The 17,986-nt window shown below is 50.7% G+C and overlaps 1 protein-coding gene across 3 annotated transcripts in view; it reads left to right on the top strand.

The window, feature by feature from the left end:
• The first annotated feature begins 8,561 nt into the window (after nt 1-8,561).
• LOC105474167 (phosphoinositide-3-kinase regulatory subunit 6) overlaps nt 8,562-17,986 on the top strand; it is a 68,482-nt gene continuing 59,057 nt past the window's right edge. For all 3 annotated transcript variants that reach the window (XR_011615368.1, XM_011728643.2, XM_071082342.1), the window contains exon 1: nt 8,562-8,725. The gene's annotated coding sequence lies outside the window, so the exon portion shown is untranslated. The remainder of the gene's footprint in view (nt 8,726-17,986) is intronic.

The following is a 17,986-nucleotide window of genomic DNA, read 5'->3' as shown; positions in this document are numbered from 1 at the left end:
CTCTCTCAATAGCTGATAGAACACATAGACAAAAAAAATTAATAGAGATATACAAGATCTGGACAACACAATTAGCAAATTTGTTGTTATTGAAATTGATGGAACATTGTGGTGCGATCTCGGCTCACTGCAACCTCCATCTCCTGGGTTCAAATGATTCTCCTGCCTCAACCTCCCAAGTAGCTGGGACTACAGGCACCCGCCACCACACTTGGTTCATTTAAAAAAATTTTTTTAGTGGAAACTGGGTTTCACCATGTTGGCCAGGCTGGTCTCGAACTCCTGACCTCAGGTGATCCATCCACCTCGGCCTCCCAAAGTGCTGGGATTACAGGCGTGAGCCACCGCGCCCAGACAGAAGATTCTTTAAACCATACTTCACAAAAATCACTGGCCGACCTAAGAATGGATCCCCCATTGGTCAGACACATACCCTGGATACAATCACCATGATCTGTAGGCGAATCCATGGGCCAAGTGATTATAGACTAAAGGGGCTGTGAGCCAGAATGTCTCATCCAGTCCATAAGCTTTTGTAATCCGAGTCATTGAACACTGAGGAAAGGGGCCAGGGTAGGGGACTGAAACTAGAACGCTTACTGGGTCCTGCTGTTGGCAGATGAAGAGAAAGGAGGAGGCTGTCCTTTTCAGCACCCCACCCTCCTCCTCAAGGTGGCCCCTCTTCCGTGTGGTACCTCAGCATGAGCTCAGGAGCTGGCCATAAACTTGAAGACTCTCACCGCCCACTACTCAGAGTGGAATTACTCCTGCCCTAGGGGTGTTGACCTCCTAGTCTTGCCATCCCTGGAATGGGTATATTTCTCCAGCTTTGGAAGGAGATGGGTGTCTCCCTTTGCCACTTCCTGCTTCCTAAAAGGCTGGGCAGGCCTCCGTTAGGGGACCAAAATCAAGCTGTGCACTGCGGGTCTCAGGGTGTGGGGCCGTAGAAGGGAGAGCTCTCTCGGCCCCCAGTTCCGTCATTCCTTCCTGCACCTGCTGGAACCCCTGTGGCCCCACATTTCCTCCGCTCCCTTTGCCGGATGCGGCACTCTCTCAGGCCAAACCTTGGATCACAGGGAGGGCAGGGAGGAGCGGGAGCACTCAACCTTGGAGTGATCCTGGCCGCCTCACAGTGTCTCCAAGCCTCGGTTCCCTGCCTGTGAAAATGACACGGTGTCTACTTTCCAGGGAGTGTGTAGGGCTTATCAGGGGATGCAATGTGAAAGGGGATGACTCTGCTGAGACTGTAGTCCAGGTAGCCTGCCCAGCCCCAGGGCTCCCTGTGAGCAGAAGCCTTACCGAGAGGGGGCTCCTCCAGACACAATGGCTTACACCTCTTTGTTCTCCTCAGGCAGCTGGGAGCTTCCTCTAGGGGCCGGAAGGTAGTGGTCTATCACCATCTTCAGACCTCTCCCTGAAGTCCCTGGCATCCCAGTCGTGTCTCCACCAGGAGAAAGGGCTCTAAGCAGAGGCAGCACAGTTTTCAGCCCCGGCAGGTCCAGGCACACCCGAGATGCTGTGTGGACCCAGCCTGCCTGGTGCCTGCCCTGGGCCTTCAGACTGCCCCTCCCTCATTGCCACACTGCCACCCACTCCAGCACCGGGAATGTTCACAGCTTCCCTGGGAAAAGGGCTCCCCCGTTTTCTTGAGGAAGAATCCACTTCCTTCTTTCCCCAAGTCTCTGAATCCTTCTCTTTCTTCCCCCAACCCTACCAGTAAAATCAGGGTAAAGGAAATGCGTGCTGGGAGAGGGTGCCATCCCCCATCCCTCTGGAGGCAAAGTGAGGCAGGTGGCAGACTCCGTCCCCAGGCGTGCCAGCTTATTTCTCTGTGTTCTGTGTGCAGGCACGCCTATGTCCTGGCTGGGACCACAGCCCCGGAGACTCTGAGTGTGGGCTCCCTGGAGACACGGCTGTGGTCACAGCAGACGCATGTGTCTGCCCCTCTTTGCACAGGGGGAGTGGGAAGGAATGGCGCTTGTTCGAAGGATCTCAGCTATTTCGAGCTCAAAGGTGCAGCGTCTCAGTCATTGCCACCTGCACAGGGCATCACCTGTGAATGTCCGCGTCGAGTGAACTGAGCTATCAGCAGTCACTTTCAGCACTTACTGAGCACGTGTCAGGCGCTGCTCTGTGTGCTTTACGTGCTCATGTTAACTTGTTTGTGCCGCAACCCCATGAGCTAGGCACAATTATGCCCCCTTTTACAGGCAGGGAAACTGAGGCAGAGACAGGTAACTTGTCCAAGGTCACCGAGACAGTAAAAAGGGGAATCCAGGATTTAAGCACAGACAGGTGGGCTCCGGAGTCCCTGCGCTTAACCACTAATCTCTGCCGCTCTGTGGAACCTCTCATGTGGGTGGTGGCTAAGCTGAGGCCGTGAAAAGGATCACACAGATGTCTGAGAAGGATGGCTTCATTTCTAATGGATCGCTGGAGACGCTCTGATGGTTTCAAAATAGAAGCTGTGTTCACACACCCTCAGGAATGGTGGGAGTGGCAGGGGTGGAAAAGTTGGCGGGGGCATAGAGGAGGAGCGGAAGCTGGGGCCGGACTGGGTTGGCGGGACTCCAAGCTGGTCTGCACTGACCACTGCTGAGGGGAGGGCAGTCAGGAAGGAAGCCCTCAGTGAATGGTGAATGTCGCTCCTGGCTCCAGAGTGGACTGAAGGGGGTCCCCCGAGACCTCTGGGGAGGAGGAGGGAGGGAGCGGAGCAGCCCCCACCCCCACACACCCAAGGAAGGGGCCCTTGCAACCAGGGACCAGAGACCTTCTCTGAGCGAAACTGTAGCCGAAAGTCTCTGAGGCCAGAACAGAATCGTTTTGGGGCTGAGAAAGCTGAGGAGGGCTTTGCACACCCAATCTGCAGCCCTTCAGGTTACAGAGGAGGAAACTGAGGCCCAGAGACTGGGAGAGGCCTGCACAGGGTCACACAGAGTGAGAAGCACGTGCCAGGATGAGGGCCCAGCCAGGTGGCTTGGCTTACTTTTGGGGGTGTGTCTCAGTGTGTGTGTGTGTGTGTGTGTGAGTGAGTGCGTGTGTGGTCCTGCACATATGTGTGGAGGGCAGGCAATTTGCATAAATAATGAGAAGTTGGAGTCTTTTCGTTTTCGCACTGATCTCCTGGTTGACCCCAGCCATCTTGATTTGTTCCACTTTCTGGTGGGAGTTCATTTGGGAGAAGAAAATGGAGAGGGTGATATACATATCATGCAGATCAGGAGACTCCTAACACCTCCCCAGCTCAGCTCCGCCAGCAAAAGCGTGTCTAAGGAGGAACCTGTGGTATTAGGGGCTGAAGGAGAGGAAGCAGGGGTCCACTTGGTCTCCCTCTCAAGGCAGCCATGAGAACAGGGGAAATGAGAAGAGACCAGGCCCCACCCTTCACGGCAACCCCAAGATGTCTGCCCTCTCACACCATCCCAGAGCTGCCAGTACCAAGGAGTTTGGGAGAGGGGACAGTTGCACCTGCAAAAGAGAAGGAGGAGGTCACAAGGTTTTCTTCACCAACTAAAGGATGGCTTTCGGAAGAGGGAGTGACTGATTTTCTCTGTGTCCTTCCCATTTTGAACCCTGTAAATGTGTGACTAGTCCAAACAAAAATGTACACTTATATTTAAGGAAAGAATGCAGTTGATCCTTATGCACTGATATGTCGTGATCTTCCAGTAAACAAAGCAAGTTGAAGAGCAGTTTCTATGGCGCTTATGTGTATAAACCATCCCAGGCGATTTACCATGGTTACCAGTGGGTGGGAGGGTAAAGAAATTGGGAATGGGGAGGAGAGAGACTCTCCTGTTTAACTCTTAGGTTCCTACAATGCTTGAGTGTTTTTATAATGGAAATATATTTATGGATTACCTAACTAGTTTTTGTTGTTGTTGTTGTTTGTTTGTTTGAGATGAAGTCTTGCTCTGTCGCCCAGGCTGGAGTGCAATGGCACAATCTTGGCTCACTGAAACCTCCGCCTCCCAGGTTCAAGTGATTATCCTGCCTCAGCCTCCCGAGTAGGTGGGATTACAGGCGCTGGCCACCATGTCCAGCTAATTTTTGTATTTTCAGTAGAGATGGGGTTTCACCACATTGGCCAGGCTGGTCTCGAACTCCTGACCTCAGGTGATCCACCTGCCTTGGCCTCCCAAAGTGCTGGGATTATAGGCATGAGCCACCATGCCTGGCCTACTTGACTAGTTTTTTAAACTTTACAGCTTAACGAAAAAAGAACATTGATGGCATTTAAAATCAAAACTTCCCCACCACCACCAAAAAGAAGAAGAATGGCTGAGAGGGTGACTGGTTGGATATGAAGCATAAATCTGCTTCTTCTATCACACCAATTAGCCCTGATTCTGCATTCACCCTGCCAAATAACACTGATGGAAGTAAAGGATGGAAGATTCCCGAAGTGTGCACTGTTCCTCCTTTTCTACAGCCACAGCAGACAGTACTAGTTGATTACAGATTTCTAGGGCAATGCTGATGCTACTGGTCCAGGCATTACCCTTAGGGAACCACTGGCTTAGAGCATAATGCTGTCCTGCCTGCCCCTGGACCGTGGGCAAGAGCTGGAGGGACTGCACCAGAGGCAGAGGTGCCCTGGAGGTGGGTACTGCCTGTGCCACTACCTTGGCCTTCCTGGACTGAGGTCAAGTGATTCAGGATTCAGGCTGGCTCAGCCTACAGATCTTCCTGGGGTCGGGTGGGAAGTCCTAGGACTGGGGGTCCTTGATTGGAGTCTCACCTCCACCAGGGATGTGAGCTTTTAAACTTGACCTATCTGTATAACTGTACCTGACTCATGAAGTGATTGTTTAAACGAAGCAAAATGTGTTTTCCTAACAGCTCTTTTCTGGTTTATTACCTTTCATAGATTTCTAAAAATGGGACCTGCCAACCAGAGAGCCATCTGTGTGGGTGGTGGTGATGAGTTTGGGGTAGAAAAATGAGGAGCTGGCCGGGCGTGGTGGCTCACGCCTATAATCCCAGCACTTTGGGAGGCCAAGGCGGGCGGATCACAAGGTCAGGAGATCGAGACCATCCTGGCTAACACGGTGAAACCCCGTCTCTACTAAAAATACAAAAAAATTAGTCGGGCATGGTGGCGGGCGCCTATAGTCCCAGCTACTCGGGAGACTGAGGCAGGAGAATGGTGTGAATCCGGAATGCGGAGGTTGCAGTGAACCGAGATGGGGCCACTGCACTCCAGCCTGGGCGACAGAGCAAGACTCCATCTCAAAAAAAAAAAAAAAAAAGAGAGAGAGAGAGAGAGAAATGGGGAGTTAAGAATTGGAATGGAATTGAAGTGTTCTAAATGCACGTCAAAGACAATTCAGGTATGTCTGTGAAAAAATCCGAGATGGAGGAACCAGCACTCGTGAGTCAGGGTCATGTGGAGAGAAGAGAGAAAGGAAAAAGCACAAAACTCCACCATATTCCAGGCTGCCCGCTCCAATGGCACGGCTTCGAGGAGGGACGTTGGGATCCTCTGAACTATCCACAGAGGATTTTTGAATAGTTTGCCAAGAGATGTGTGATGTACTCTCCCTTCATCCTCCCACATAATCTTTAGTAAAATCGACTTTGCTTATTAGTATTACATGTAAGTGGATTCCTTAGAAAACAGAAATGACAAATTCTGCTGCCTTCAATGCTGAATAATCCCAGAGCAGCTCCCCTGGTGGGCGGCACTGCAGGCGAGGACACAAGTGACCCTGGGGGCCTCCTGTTCTAAGCAAGTAATTCTTGCCCGACTCCAATACTGTGGTCCTGCAGACCTCCCCAATGCCAGTATCTGGCCCCCCTCACCCATGGCTCAGTCCACAGTGGCAAGAATATTTAATTTTGGTTTAAAGTTCTCAGTGGCTTTGTCATGGACTGGAAAATGGATGAGGATGGAATAGAAGCAGTGGTTCATCTGTAGAGAAAGTAACTTTGTAACCCTAAGGCGAGTTATGTGAACAGACTTCCAAACACCCGGGCTGAGATAGAGGAACCCGAGGAGAGGCCATTGCAGCTATGCCCAGAAGGGTTACCAGGAGTGGGGACCCTCACTTGGCAGAGGAGGGTGGCAGAGGGAGGAGGAGGAGGAGTGGCAATAGATGGTGAGCCTTCTGCTTCTGTATCTTGGGCATTGATCATTCTGGGGGGGTCTTTGCCTCCATTAGCTGACCAGGTCGTCTGAGACCTAGTACAATGAAACCAGGGAACCCTAATTTTTACAGTTCTGATGCTGATGGATCGTTTGCCTTTTGGCAGGGAAACAGGGGGCTGCTCTTGGGAGATTGGCGCAGATGAGAAACCTGGTAAGAGCACAGCCTGGAAAACTCAGATTAAGCAAATCCTAAGAACATGGTCTGGAGAGGAATGACATGGCTGGAATTGGTCAAAGGGGTAGTGCCGCCTTGCCTTGGTGATGGTAGGGACGGTGCACTGGGGGCCGTGGGGGAACTGGGTCCTTCCTATTGTCACCTCCTCCTCCCACTGTCCTTTGTTCCTGGCTGGCTATCAGCAGTGTGCACTCAAAAATGAAAGCACCCTAGCTCTTCTTTGCAAGGGACAGCTCTGGGGGCTCTCTATGGTCACCAAGCTGCCCCCTCCATGGCTACCAGAGCCAATGCAGCTGCAGAAATGGCAGCTGATGATAAGGCAGCAATGCACCCACAAGAAGTGACCTCAGCTTGTGATTTCCGATTCAGTTAAAGTCAAGGCTGATAAGGAGAGGGGCTGCCCAGGGTGGCCACACTGCCTGGGTGCTGCTAAGTCTGGAACCTGCAGGGGCTGAGTTCTTGGTCCTTTATTCTGTCCTAGGCATATTCATTTCCTTCATTCAGTCACCCATTTGCTTCACAAATAAGCCAAGCATTCTCTTAACACTCTTTCACCCTGTGATGGATGGAATAATGAACAACACCCTAGCCCCTGCTCCTTCAGAACTCACTGAGGGAGGGAGGAGGAACAAGGCAGACATGTGAGCTGAGAATATTAATACGAAGATGCGAGATAGAATGTGACTTCAGTCACATGAAGGGGACAGAAAAGAAGCAGCTGTGGGAGGAAGGCATAGCTGTAGAGTAAATGATTTACATTTCTGGACTTTTTTTCCAAATAGCTTCCTCTGCAAAATGAGGGGTCAGCGTAGAACCTAGTCAAGCCCCTACAGAAAAAGATCAGTGACTTCACAGCCCCAAAGCTCTTTAGGTTGAGTTAAGTGACAAACTCCAACAGGCTTAATCCAAAAAAGAATGGAATTTATTGGATCATATACAATGAACAGTCCAAGAGTAGATTTAGCACCAGAATTTCAGGCATAGCTGGATCCAGCACTCAAACCATGCTGTCAGTCACTTTCTAGAGCCATTTATCCATTAGGCCCAACGGGATGACAGCACAGGATCTGTGAGTTTTTTGAAGCTCTAGAAATGTGTCAGAGACTCTCCCAAACAGTGTTTGGCTTCAAAATGTGAAAAAAAGAAAGAAAATGACAAAATAGCAAATGTGTCACCATGCAGTTGATCGACTTCCCCCAGAAGCTCTACTGTCCCTGCCCAGCACTGCTGTCTCCTAATTGCCAAGGACAGCAGATGCTTTTTCATTCTCTTCACCTGTGTCCTCTCTGCAATCATTGACATTGTTGACCATCATCTCCTCCTTGGCATTCTGTCTTCTGCCAGCGTCCCTGGCACTCCACTTTCTTCCTGCCTCTTAGGCTTGCTTTTTGTTCTTCTCTGATAAATAACAAATGACAAGGGGTGAGCCAGGAGAAGGGCTGGGAAGCGGTTCCCACAGCCTGGATCGTTAAGAGACTGCAGTACTTCTGGGAGGGGCTGGAGTGAGGGATAAAGCATGAGGTTGGAGTTTAGGGAGGGACCAGGCCAAGCAGGGTCTGGCAAGTCACAATGAGGAGTTTGGTCATTCTCTTTAAAGTAATAAGGAGCCATTGAAGGTTGTAGCAGGACTGTAACATGAAGAAATTTGTGTTTCACTCTTAGAGACCTTTGGTTGTGGGGTGAAGGACCTCAGGCTATTGTGGTGTTTCAGGAGAAAGATCATGGTAGTCAGGTGAAACAGTGACAGCCATAGGGATGGAAGAAAGTGGAGGATTCATGAGCTATTGACAGGGCTTGGTGCAGTTTAGACGTAACAGGTGAGGGAGAGGGAGGCGTTGATGACACTGAGGTTGCTGATTCTGAGGCGGGAAACAGAGAAGTGGGCTTAGAGGGGGAAATGATGAGCTCGGTTTGTACCTGTTAAGATGGAGGTGCTTGAGGGACACCTGACTGGCCATGTCCAGGAATGGGGGATAGTTGGTGAGTCTGGAGCTTGAGAGAGAGGTCAGGGCTCCCTGCATCAATCCCTCCCCCGTCAACACCAGAGGGAGTCTCTTGGGAGGTGTCCCTCCCATGCCATAAAATTGGTCGCATTTGATCAGAATAAAGGACCTCCAGTGACCGTGGGTGACCACAGATGCTTCTTTAGAAAGCAGTCTCACAGCAGAACGCATTCTGGGAGGAGCTTCGAGGGCCACAAGGAAGGGGAAGGAAGAGGAGGGGACAGAGCTGTGAGACATCGAGCTTTCCTCTGCAGATCTGAAGAGCACAGTCAAGACCACAGACACCCGTGGAGGCCCTCCCAAGACATCTGCTTCTCTGGGACTGGGGGCCTTGCACAGGACTGTAAGGAGTTGGTTGAAGGACTTGGGGAGCCCAGAAGCTACCACTGAGCCAAGGTAAGTGCTGGCTTGGATGGAGCTCGCCAGGCAGGCAGATCTGAGCAGAACAGACAGAGGGGCGGAAAGGAGGGAGCTGGAAGGGGAGCCCTGAGGGGGCTGAAACACCCCTGGCTCTTATTTACCCAGGCTCGGGGCTGCCATGGCCACCTTTCTGAGAAGGGTGACCTCAGACACTGCAGGGTAACTCTGCCAAGTCAAGACTGTTTCATCCCATTTTCACAAGAAGAAAGGACACAGGACCCTGTAAGAAGGATTCTCCTTTCTTCTGGAATCCTGTACATGCCGTTAATAATAGGACTAATGATTTATGCCCGTGCTGCAGAGTACACTCATTTTCCCATTTGATTCTCACCAGCAGTTACAGGTTGACTGGATAAGTGTTTTAGTGCCATTTTATAGGACAGAAGACTGAGGCATGGGGAAATGAAGCAATCTGCCAAAGATTGCAGAATGGGGTAGCAAGGAGCAAGACTCAATGTGAAACATCTGGGTCTCAGTCCGTGCCCTTTCTGGGACATCATCCGTCCATCACTTTCCTGGGGAATTTGGTGAAAGTCATGCCGGTCTGGCCGATTCTCTCCCTACACACGAATCGGGTATCTTCTATGTGTGCCAGCATCTGACCGAGGCCTGGTCTCTGTCCTTGAGGAGCTGACTGCCTGCAAAGAGGGTCTGAACACAGCTGCGAGTGACCAACCCAGAAAGTAATACCTGCCAGGGTCCTCAGCGAGCCAGGCAGTGTGTGGTGGGTGCAGGATGAAAGAGAGAGACTGCAGGGTATGGGCTCAGGGAGGTTCCCATGGAAGGTGGCTCCTGGCTGAGGCTCAAGGGAGGATCTGGTGTGCAAAGAGGTGGCAAGAGGCACCCCAGCAATGGGGAGCAAAGTGTGCAAACCCCCAGAGGCAGGAAAGCAGGTGGGAAAGTCAGGTGTTGGGGGGAGCACAGCTAGAAGGGGTGTGTGTCTGCTACTGGGGGGTGTACAGAGCACTCACCGGTCGGTTCTTTGTTGTTGTTGTTGTTGTCGAGACAGAGTCTCACTCTGTCGCCCAGGCTGGAGTACAGTGGCACGATCTCAGCTCACTGCAACCTCCATCTCCTGGGTTCAAGCGATTCTCCTACCTCAGCCTCCCGAGTAGCTGGGACTACAGGCGCGCACCACCACACCTGGCTAATTTTTTGTGTTTTCAGTAGTAATTTTTTGTATTTTCACCGTGTTAGCCAGGATGGTCTTGATCTCCTGACTTTGTGATCCGTCCACCTCGGCCTCCCAAAGTGCTGGTATTACAGGCACGAGCCACCGTGCCCGGCACGGTCCATTTATTTATTTAGCTCTAAGTGATTTTCAAATATCATCTCATTTAGTCTCATGACAAGCCTGTGAGGTAGGCATTGTTGTCAAGTCCCCTTTAAGATAGGGAAACTGAGGCACGGAGGTTTTAAGCAAGCAGCTCAAGTTGCCCTATGGACAGGATTGGAATGCCACCTGCCTGGCCACCATGCCCTGCTGCCTCCCATTAGAACCTGCTGTGGGCCCTCTACTGTCTCCACGCAAGTGCTTCAGCTGACATGGTGGCTACAGATGCCAAGCTGCAGTCGTCGCCCTCTGCTCCCTGTTGCATTCGGGCCCCATCAGATCCCGTCAAGCTTCCCTGCCCCTGGGAACAATGCTCCCCCACCCCACCCCATCGGCTCTTTCATATCCAGGTGTTTCCTTCCGGTCAGAAGCAGACACAGCTGAGGAAACAGGCCTGTCCCTGTCCACAGGGGCCAGCCCGGGCAGCAGGACCCTCACCTCCCGGTCACTTGGGAATCTGAAAAGTAGACCTCATGGGGGCAAGGGCTAAAGGTTGAGGGGCCCCCTCAGGACCCAGAGCTCTGTCTTCTCACTCCCTTACTCCCTCACTGCCAGCTCACTCACCACACGCTCTGATCCAAAACAAAAAACAAAAACACAGCTATGGTGTCTGGTAAGCCTGAGCTGCCCCTGAAACCCTGAGGGCATGAGGCAGCTGTGGTGGGAGAAGAGGGGAGGCAACAGAGGCAGGTCACCCAGGCTCTGCAGGTCCCCTGTCTCTGTGCCACAGGAGCGGCTGGAGGACAGGAGGCAGAGTGTGGCCCTGGGAAGCTCCGCGTCTTGTCTGCCCGGGCTTTATTCCTGCAGGTACAGGGAGGCCTAGGTGGTGGGTTCTTCTGTCTGAACAGCTTGTCCCAGGAGCCAGCAATGAGGGGCTGGGGGGATGGGGGGACAAGGGACTATCAGATCTGGAATCTTCATGACAGAAACACTGAACCTGAGCCAGGCTTCCTCGGATCCTCCTCCAAGCCCCCTTACTTCAGTATTCTCTTCTATCCAGGAGGTCACCCCCACTTTATCTCACACCAATGACAGGGAGCAGCACCTACGAACAGGTGGCCCCCATTCGCTTCTTTCTGCCGTGTCCATAGAATGCTTCTATGGTTCTGTGGTCGGTCCTTGGGCTTGTTGTACCCCAAGGGAGTGATGAGCTGTGTGTGTGCACCTGGCTTGCGACTCATTCAATGCTGATATTCTGTGTTTAAGGAAGAATGGTCTCTGAATCCCAATTCACTCATCCCTTTGTTCGTTCATTCATTCTTTGTCTCCGATCTCATCCCTCTGCCAAGAACTGTGAAGGGGAGGGGCACGGTGGCTCACGCCTGTAATCCCAGCACTTTGGGGGGCCAAGGCAGGTGGATCATGAGGTCAGGAGATCGAGACCATCCTGGCCAACATGGTGAAACCCCGTCTCTACTAAAAATACAAAAAATTAGCTAGGCGTGGTGGCAGGTGCCTGTAGTCCCAGCTACTTGGGAGGCTGAGGCAGGAGAATCACCTCAACCCGAGAGGTAGAGGTTGCAGCGAGCCAAGATTGTGCCACTGCACTCAGCCTGGTGACAGAGTGAGACTCTGTCACAAAAACAAAGAGTGAAGGGCCTGGGTTACAAGCTAGAAGGATCTGTTAGTTATAAGTTAACTTAGAACTAACAAGTTAGCCCACCACCGTTTCATGGTCACCAGCAGAAGACATGAGACTGCAGAGTTAAAGACAAAGAACTCTATTACTCACAGCACAACTAGCAGCATGAGCGTCGTGACAGTAGGTCCTGCTTGCCCCCAAGTCCCAGGGCCGCCGCAAGGAGCCCAACCCAAGTGGACTCTGTGCATCACAGCCCAGGAACCCTGAGCCTAGGAAACCCCAAATTTTCACGACGAGCTGCAAACAAACCTGCCCAACTTTTACCCTGAAAGGAGCCATTATCTCTATTCTATTGACAGCAAATTAATCTGCCTTCTGTCCTAGAACGGACAGTATCTTCCAAGGCCGTTTGCTGTACAAACGTATTTGAAAAGATGATACAGAAGAATGCTCACCAGGCATGCACAAACAGAAACCTATGGAGAATTGTCTCCCAACATCTTCATAGTGTCCCCCACTCATTGCGCCCCAACCATGCTGTCCCTTAAAAACACTGGGCACCCTCGCAACTCAGGACTTGGCTATTCTCTTTGCTTAGAGCGTTCTTCCTGCAGATACCGCATGGCTTGCTGTCGGGCCTTTTTCAGGTTCCCACTCAAATGGCACCTCCTCAGGAGATCTCCCTGATCATCCTTTTAAAAACCAGCTGGGTGCGGTGGCTCACATCTGTAATCCCAGCACTTTGGGAGACCGAGGCGGGAGGATCACGAGGTCAGGAGATGGAGACTATTCTGGCTAACATGGTGAAACCCAATCTCTACTAAAATACAAAAGATTAGCTGGGCGTGGTGGTGTGCGCCTGTAGTCCCAGCTACTCAGGAGGCTGAGGCAGGAGAATGGCTTGAACCTGGGAGGTGGAGGTTGTGGTGAGCCGAGATCGTGCCACTGCACTCCAGCCTGGGGGATAGAGCGAGACTGTGTCTCAAAAACAAACAAACAAACAAACAAAAAACAAAACACACACAGACTTGGGGATTGGGGGAAATAAGGAGATGCTGGTCAAAGGGTATGAAGTTTCCATTAGATGGGAGGAATACGGTTTCTGAGATTCATTGCACAGCAGGGTGACTATAGTTAATAGTGGTGTATTATATACTTCACAACTGCTAAGAGAATAAATATTTCAAATGTTTTCACCAGGAAAAGGATAAGTATTCAATGGATATGTTAATTAGCCTTATTTCATCACTCCACGTTATATATGTCTATCATAATATCACTTTGTACTTCATAAATATATGCAATTATAATCTATCAATTGACAATCAAATTTAAAAGTTTATATTTAAATCTATATTTAAATATCTATATATCCAAATATCCATATGTAGACACTGCACACTCCTCCCCAACTCTAGAACCCCCCCTTCCCAAGGTTATTCTTATACCACTATCTTTATCTAATATACGATTTAATTATTTGGTCGATTTTCTGTTCCCTACACACCCACTAGAGTGCCAACTTTCCGAGAGCAGGCATTTTGTGTATTTTAACTTATTGTCACATCCCCAGGACCTGGAACAGTGTCTGACACATAGGAGGTGCTCAGGAACTATGGAATAAGTGAAATAATGAGTGAATGCTGTCGGCAGTGTAAGTGAGAGGCCACGGCGGGGGTGACCACAGGGCGTCTCCCAGGTTGTTGGGATTTGTCCCTTGGTCACTTTCCTGCTGCCTATTTTGGCTGCCAGGAGTCTTGCTGACTGTGGGTGGAGGCTGGTGTATTGCTCTCCTGTAATGTCTTATTCTTGCGCTAAGGTGGGAGGGAGAGGAATTTTTAGATGAGCCCTGACATGCTCATCTAAAACATGTTCATGACATGTTTGGTTGGTCAGTACCTTGCACATTGCCCTTGTGGCACAAAAGCAGCAGTCAAACATTGCAGCCTCAGCTGTCCATGATAGGGCCCGAGAAAGATCGGCCACCCCCAGGTGACAGAGGTAGCTGCCAGGTCAATGTGGCACAATGTCCTTCTCACCATTGTGTCTGTCTCCACGCTTCCTATGGGACTGCTGTCTTCTCTGCAGTATTCTGAGCATCAAACTAATCTCTGTTTCCTGTGTCGTTTATTGTAGCAACCATACCCAACAGACGTGTTTCTGTTGTCTAGCCCAAGGGTAGCTTTGGGACAGTGTCCCTGCCTTGTCTTCATATGAGTGCCTGACATTCATTCATTTATTCAAGCATATTTATCAAGGGCCTTCCATGTGGTATAAACAGTGTCAGGTAATGGGGACTCAACAGTGAGCAAAATGGAGCCCCTGCCCACGGGGAGCTTATATTTTAGTGGCGGCAGCCAGATGATAAACAAATGCAATAGCGTAGTCCCCTTACCTGCAGGGGACACACTCCAAGACCCCCCAGGGGATGCCTCAGACGTCCAGTAGTACTGAACTTGGCTGCTGTCAATCAGAACACATTTCTGCTCAGGTCTTGCACCCACACATTTAATACCCTTTCTATCTTAATGAAGCACTGTGGCCACAACTTTGCAGTTTCAGATGAGACAGCAAAACTAGCAAAAAGGTCTTTTTCCTTCACAATTTCATGGCTAGAAGATTTGTCCTTACCACAGATCTTAGCTACTTCAACATACAATTTTTTTCTTTCCTTGTTAAGATGAGAACTTTTGCCTTTTCACTTCAAGGGAGCACTTTACAGCTTCTCCTTGGATGATTGACGGCAGGCAGGTTCAGTACTATCGGAGGTCTTAGGCATCCCCTTGGCATATCTGAATTGCCAGCCTCACTTCTCTTGCACCTTGGGGCCATGAGTAAGTAAAATAAGGGTGACTTGAACACAAGCACTGCGACACCACCACAGTTCATCTGATAACCATGATGGCTTACAGTCAGGTAGCACACACCGTGTACACCTACTGAACAAAAGGACGCTTCACATTCCGGGCGGGACAGACCAGAACGGTGAGAGGTTTCATCAAGCTCCTCAGAACAGTGTGCAATTTAAAATTTAGGAATCATTTCTTTCTAGAAGTTTTCATTTAGTATTTTTGGACCACAGTTGACCTTGAGCAACTGAAATTGCAGAAAGTGAAGCTGCAGATAAGGGAGGATTACTGTACAGGGCATCGGGTGCTAGGGAGAAGTACAGAGATGCACCGTGTTTGTTGAAAGACGTCTATGGGCACTGTGTGGCAACCCTAATGCCCAGCCCATTTCAGAAATTCTGCAATTAACTTTTCTCTTTGTGAACTGCAACTTGAACCACAATATAGAACATGGATTGCCAACATGTCTGCTTTTTTTTTTGAGACAGAGTCTCGCTCTGTCACCCAGGCTGGAGTACAGTGTGGCACAATCTTGGCTCACTGCAACCTCTGCCTCCCAGATTCGAGCAATTCTCCTGCTTCAGCCTCCTGAGTAGCTGGGACCACAGGTGCACGCCACCACACCCGTCTAATTTTTGTATTTTTAGTAGAGACGGGGTTTCACCACGTTGGCCAGTCTGGTCTTGAACTCCTGATCTCGTGATCCACCTGCCTTGGCCTCCCAAAGTGCTGGGATTATAGGCGTGAGCCACCATGCCCGGCTCATGTCTGCTTTTAAGAGCCCAATAGGTAGCATAAATGGTGATGTGGACAGGCTGATAGTGCTGGTGTGGTGTGCCTGGCACTGCCCCCGGCTTCAGTGTCCCCATTGTGAACTCAGCAGGGACACTGAGATCCTGGGGAGCACATGGCCCTTCTACAGGGAAGCTGCATGGCAACTCCAGCTAACTGTCGCCACACAGGATCGTGGGTTTGGTGTCGCTAGATCTTCCAGTTACTCCTTTTAAATAAAAGCTGGAAATCTTGATTTTTAGATGAAATACGACTTTTAAATGTTGGCCACAGATTCAAATTTCCAAAAACGGTGGCATCTCCTGGGGAAGGAAACCGATGGGCCAGAGCAGCGGTCCCCAACCTTTTTGACACCAGGAACCAGTTTCATGGAAGACAATTTTTCCACGGACGGGGTTTGGGGGTGGGGAGGGGTTGGCTGGGTGGGGAAGGGGGCTGGGGCTGGGGATGGATTCAGGATGAAACTGCTCCACCCCAGGTCATCAGGTATTAGATTCTCTTAAGAAACGGGCAGCCTGGATCCCTCGAATGCACAGTTCACAATAGGGTTCAAGCTCCTATGAGAAGCTTATGCCCCTGCCGCCACCCCACCGCTAATCTGACAGGAGGTGGAGCTCGGGCGGTCCTCGTGGCCCACCAGCCACTCACCTGCTGCTGTGTCCCTAGTTCCTAACAGCCCATGGATCAGCGCAGGTCCGCAGCCTGGGGTTTGGGGGACCCTTGGGCCAGAGGATAGCTAAGAAGGAGCCTGGCCTTTCACTGCATAGCTATCTGTGCCTTTTAGAGTTTTGCCATATGCATGGTTTTTTATGTGAAAAGTGAATTTTAAAAATATACTAGACAGAGCACAGTCTCTGAGAGTCTCACATGAGTCTGCGAAATGGGTAGTCTTCTTAAGCACTGTATTAGTCAGGTCACTCCAGAGGAACACAACAAATAGGACAGAGAGAGAGAGATTGGGAGGTGGGTAGGGGGTGGATAGAAAACAAAAGGATGTATTAGCAGGGATTGGCTCCTGTGATTGTGGCTGCTGAGAAGTCCCTCATCTGTGGTCTGTAAGCTATAGAGGCCTGGGAAAGCCCGTGGTGTGATTCCAGTCTGAGTCCAAAGGCCGAGAACCAGGGAAGATGATGGCGTCAGTCTCCACCCAAGTCCAAAGACCAGAGAATGAGGAGCGCTGATTTTTCTCCAGGGGCAGGATGGAGGTCCCAGTTGAAGCACAGAGAGCACATCAGGCCCTTCCTCCTCCCTCTTGTCTATTTCAGGCCCTCAGCAGATCACGTGATGCCCACCCACATGGCTGAGGGCAGATCTTGACTCACTCCCTCCATTCAGATGCTCATCTTTCCTGGAAACACCCTCACGGACGCCTCCAGAAATAATGCTTCCCTGGCCATCTGGGTTTCCCTTGGTCTGGTCAAGTTGACACCTAAAATAAACCATCACAAGCATGCTGCGTGCATGGGGCGGTGAGACAGTTTCAGTGTGCTAATGGTGGGCCATGGGTGTGTGAGGTCTGTTCCAGGGGTCTTGGGCAAGTTCAGCCACCCTGCGGTCATTACGAGGTGGCAGACTGGTAGACCATGCAGCCCCAAGGGGCAAGGACTGTGTCTCATTCATTCATCTCTAACCTCTCAGGTCTTGTGCGATTTCTGCCCCATGGATTATGTTCTGAAGAGGCTCTTTGATTTACTCAGCAACCTCAGCCACCCAAAACACTGCCAGGAACTCAGAAGACAGCCAGAGGGCCTTCTGAGCAAATAGAAGTTGCAAGTCCATGCATGGAAGTTTGATGCTCTTTTCATTGATCAGTTCTCAGGCTTTGTTTCTTCATTTTACATACAAGACAATTGCATGTGCTTATCCAGCTTCCCAGCCTTCAGCAAACTGGCAGTTGGGTGGAGGAGCAGACACAGCCCAGGCAGGGCTGCAGCCAACACAGAAGGCACTTTGTTCAAATCAGAAAGAGGCACCCCTCTGAGCAGACAAATTACAGCAAGTTCCTCTTTGGATGGATGAATTGCAAAACCTCACCCTCCCTGCCCGGGTAAATTACAAAAAGGCCAGCAGAGCAGTGGGCTGGACTGCAGCCTCCACTCACCCACTAAGTGCAGGACACAGTCGGTGCTGCTAAAATGAGGAATCACACATGAGAAGTCAAACAGTAACAGCCACTCAGTGTAGGGTAAGGTTGTCCTCACCTACTGATAGCTCCTGCCATCGTCACCGTTTTATGGCACGGTGCATGCAATCAGCTTCCATCAAGACTCATTGAGAAAACAGCCAGGCGCCGTGGCTCACACCTGCCTCTAATCCCAGCACTTTGGGAGGCCAAGGCGGGTGGATCACCTGAGGTCAGGAGTTCAAGACCAGCCTGGTTAACATGGCGAAACCCTGTCTCTACTAAAAATGCAAAAATTAGCTGGGTGTGGTGGCAGGTGCCTGTAATTGCTAGCCTCAAGGAGGCCGAGGCAAGAGAATCGCTTGAACCCAGGAGGCGGAGGTTGCAGTGAGCCGAGATCACGCCACTGCACTCCAGCCTGGGCGACAAGAGGGAAACTCCATCTCAAACCAAACCAAACCAAACCAGATTAATTGAGAAAACATTCAGAGGCATGGTTTGGTGCTTGAAAGGGCAAGCTTTATTTCCTAAAAAATTCTTCTCATTCCTGAAGCAAAGA

The sequence above is a fragment of the Macaca nemestrina genome, chromosome 17 (genome assembly GCF_043159975.1).
Source record: "Macaca nemestrina isolate mMacNem1 chromosome 17, mMacNem.hap1, whole genome shotgun sequence".
Taxonomy (NCBI): domain Eukaryota; kingdom Metazoa; phylum Chordata; class Mammalia; order Primates; family Cercopithecidae; genus Macaca; species Macaca nemestrina.
The sequence above is the reverse complement of the archived record's forward strand: the minus strand, read 5'-3'. Positions and strand labels throughout refer to the sequence as shown.